The sequence below is a fragment of the Carcharhinus amblyrhynchos genome, unplaced genomic scaffold (genome assembly GCF_965287045.1).
Source record: "Carcharhinus amblyrhynchos unplaced genomic scaffold, sCarAmb.v2.hapA scaffold_58, whole genome shotgun sequence".
NCBI classification, from domain to species: domain Eukaryota; kingdom Metazoa; phylum Chordata; class Chondrichthyes; order Carcharhiniformes; family Carcharhinidae; genus Carcharhinus; species Carcharhinus amblyrhynchos.
The window spans coordinates 117,501-121,767 of record NW_027649798.1 but is presented as its reverse complement, the minus strand read 5'-3'; positions in this window follow the sequence as shown (position 1 = coordinate 121,767).

Genomic DNA, 4,267 nt, shown 5'->3' with positions numbered 1-4,267 from the left:
CACAGGGAATACATGTGCCAAGATCACATGGGCAGGGAACACATGCACCGGGAACACGTGCGCCGGGATCACATGCGCTGGGAACACATGCACCGGGATCACATGCGCCAGGATCACATGCGCAGGGAACACATGCGCCAGGATCACATGCGCAGGGAACACATGTGCCAGGATCACATGTGCAGGGAACACATGCGCCAGGATCACATGCGCAGGGAACACATGTGCCAGGATCACATGTGCAGGGAACACATGCATCGGGATCACATGCGCCTGGAACACACGCGCCGGGGTCACATGTGCCGGGATCACATGCGCTGGGAACACGTGCACAGGGAATACATGTGCCAAGATCACATGGGCAGGGAACACATGCGCTGGGATCATATGCACAGGGAATACATGTGCCGGGAACACGTGCACAGGGAATGCATGTGCTGGGATCACATGGGCAGGGATCACATGCATCGGGATCACATGCGCAGGAAACACATGCGCCGGGAACACATGCGCAGGGAACACATGCTGGGATCACATGTGCCTGGAACACGTGCACAGGGAACACATGTGCCGGGATCACATACGCAGGGAACACGTGCCAGGATCACATGCGCCTGGAACACAAGCGCAGGGAATACATGCGCTGGGATCACATGCACCGGGATCACATGCGAAGGGAGTGCATGTGCATCTCCCAGAGCTGGCAAACAGTCGCCGATCAGACCTTGCTGGAAACCAGCTGGAAGGCAGGTGAATCTGAACCTGTTTTCAATATATTTTAAATATGTATATGAGTTAATTATCGGGATCTTTCAGGTCTCAGTTGAATCTCCCACCCTGACAAGAGAACTTCATTCTGGTGAGTTCAGACTAGCTCCCCATGTTCGGGGAACTAGCTGGACACCCAGAATGAAGGGGGGGGGGGAGCTGCAATCAGGGCCCCTCAGGAGGTCGGACAGCAGAGGGGTGGTGCCCCATGGACATGAGCACCCCAGTACTGTGCCCCCTGCCACTGCCCAAAGGGCAAAGTGCCTATGCCCACAGGATACCTTGTCGCTGCCCATCAGGCATTGGGCAGTGCCAAGGGGCGGGGCCTACTGTAGGTGGAGCCTAAGGGCAATCAGTAGGAGTGGGGGGGTCCCACGGCCGCTCTGCATTGGGATCGGTCTGGAATGAAGAGAGGGCAGCCATTGGGCGGGCTGGGGCGTGCAGTCTGCTGGGGTGAAGGGGTGGGGGGATCATCACTACTGTGGGGCAGGCCTCGGCATTGGGGTGCCTCAGGAAAGGGGGGAGGCTAGGGCTGGCCCGGGAATTGTCTGGGGAGGGAGTGGGGGGGGGGGGCTGGAGGGGCAGCACCTTGGGGGTCCCGGGCTGGCCAGCGATTGGGGTGTTTGACAGACCGGGACCACTGCACATGCACAGAGTTCCAGAACTGTCAGACTCTGGCGGGAGCTCCCCCCCGCCGGGTTTTTAATGAGATTTACGGCTGGGATGTCTGCAGTGCACAAGAGTGCAGAGACTCAAGTGAGAAGCTGAACTAACAAAGCAGTCGGGATTTAGAAGTTTTCCTGCCAATTCAGCATTTTTGGGAGTTTTGTCCCTTGTTTTTAGTTTGGAACTGGTGAATCTTCAGCAAAGTCTGGAATTTCGGATTCATTGCAAGGATTAATCTTTCTAAATTGTGCAGAAATCTGGGAGAGTGCTAATTACAATTGAAGATTAAAAGGAGACAGAGAGTAGTAGTGGAAGGGTCCTTTTCTAGCTGGAGGTCTGTCACTAGTGATGTGATGTGGGTATGCCGGCGTTGGACTGGCGTAAACACAGTAAAAAGTCTGACAACACCAGGTTTTAGTCCACCCTATTTATTTGATAACATACTCGCAAGCTTTCGGGTTAGCCCCTTCGTCAGGTGAATGGAGAGTTCTGGCCAGAACTCTCCATTCACCTGACGAAGGGGCTAACCCGAAAGCTTGCGAGTATATTATCAAATAAATAGGGTGGACTAAAACCTGGTGTTGTCAGACTAGTGGTGTGCCGCAGGGCTCAGCACCGGGACCTCTTCTATTTGTAATATACATAAATGACTCGGAAGAGGGAGTAAGTGGTGTGATCAGCAAGTTTGCAGATGACACAAAGATGGCTGGACTGGCAGACAGTGAGGAGCAGTGTCAGGCAATACAGCAGGATATAGATAGGCTGGTATATTGGGCAGAGAAATGGCAGATGGAATTTAATCCTGATAAATGTGAGGTGATGCATTTTGGGAGAAATAATGTAGGGGGGAGTTATATGATAAAGGGTAGACCTATTAAGAGTATAGAAATGCAGAGGGACCTGGGGGTGCAAGTGCACAAGTCTTTGAAGGTGGCAGTACAGGTGGAGAAGGTTGCAAAGGAGGCACACCCCAAAGATGTGCTCTTAGGCTATATTGGTGTAACAAATTGTCCCTAAATTATTCTCCCCTCAATCTGGTTTCCAACGTGGAGTGCCATAAGTGCAGACAAGGGTCATGGGTGGAAGAGGGGACTCACAATGTTGAAATGGCGGCACGGGCTCATTGGGCGGAAGGACCTGTTTCCTGTGCTGTGTTGTTCTTTGTTCTTTGATTGATAGGAATCTATTAATTCCCAGGAACGTCCTGAGGTCCTTGATCTTCAACTAGAACATTCTTTTGTGTCGCTCCTTTTCCAGTCTGCTCATGTGCCTGTCCAGATAAGTCTTAAACAACCCTAGCGTATCTGCCTCCACCACCCTACTTGGCAGTGCATTCTAGGCTCCCACAACCCTCTCTATGAAAAACGACCCTCTGACATCTGAGTTATACCTCACCCCTCTCACCTCGAGTCCATGACCCCTCGTGATCTTCGCCTCCAACCTGGGAAAAAGCTTCCCACTGTTCACCCTATCTATACCCTTCATAATCTTATACACCTCTATTAGGTCTACCCTCATGCTCCATCATTCCCAGGGAAAACAACCCCAGTTTGCCCAATCTCTCCTCATAGCTAAGACCCTCCATACCAGGCAACACCCTGGTAAACCTCTTCTGCACTCTCTAAGGCCTCCACGTCCGCATAGATAGAGTGAATGCAAGCAGGCTTTTTCCACTGAGGCTAGGGGAGAAAAAAACTAGAGGACATGGATTAAGGGTGAAAAGAGAAAAGTTTAAAGGGAATGTTAGTGGTGACAGTGTGGAACGAGCTGCCGGATAAAGTGGCAAGTGCCGCGTCACTTTTAACATTTGAGAAAAACTTGGACAGGCTCATGGATGAGAGGGGTGTGGAGGGATATGGTCCAAGTGCAGGTCAGTGGGACTAGGCAAAAAATGGTTCAGCATAGACAAGAAGGGCCAAAAGGCATGTTTCTGAGTGTAAATTTTCTATGATTCTATGGCTCTATGGGTAAGGAGCAGTACAGGATGGTGCTGTCACAGCCGTCAGGCATAAGGGGCAGTAGAGGACGGTGCTGTAGCAGTTCCAGGGGTAAAGGGCAGTACAGGACAGTGCTGTAACAGTCTCGGGGGTAAGGGTCAGTACAGGATGGTGCTTTTACAACCTCAGAGGTAAGGGGTAATACAGGACGGTGCTGTCGCAGCCATCAGGCGTAAGGGGCAGTAGAGGACGGTGCTGTAGCAGTTCCAGGGGTAAAGGGCAGTACAGGACAGTGCTGTAAAAGCCTGAGGGGTGACGTCAGTACAGAATGGTGCTGGAAAACCTGAGAGGTTAAGGGGCAGTACAGAATGGTTCTGTAAAAGCCTCAGGGGTGAGGGTTAGTACTGGAGGGTGCTGTAAAAGCCTTAGAGTTCTGGGGGATGGCCCCTTTAAGCAGTCCATATGAGCGGGTACGAACTGTCTCTCCACATGTCAGACAATTGATCAGAAAATGTTGTCACGATCTTAAATAAAAATTTGTTTAAATTATCTGGATACTGATGTGATCGAAATGTTAGCTGGGTATTATATAAAGGTTATATATTTGTAGTCAATCTAATCCTTGGTGTTGGCAGTCACACCCATTGGGAGGAGTTGATTAACAGAGGGGATCATTTAAACTGGTTGCTGGGAACCCACAGTCTGTGTCCAGGACTCAGGGAGGGAAGCCGTGCAGTACAATGCGCAGTTCCTGAGGGAGAGAGTGTGAGCCTGTGTCTGAATAGGTTCGCAGGGACTTCCAGCAGTGAAGACGGAAGCTCAGATTGAGGAACAAACAGATCGGCCAGTGAGAGCTGAAAATCCAGCAGATACTTTCTTGATGCTTGAGTGTTTAT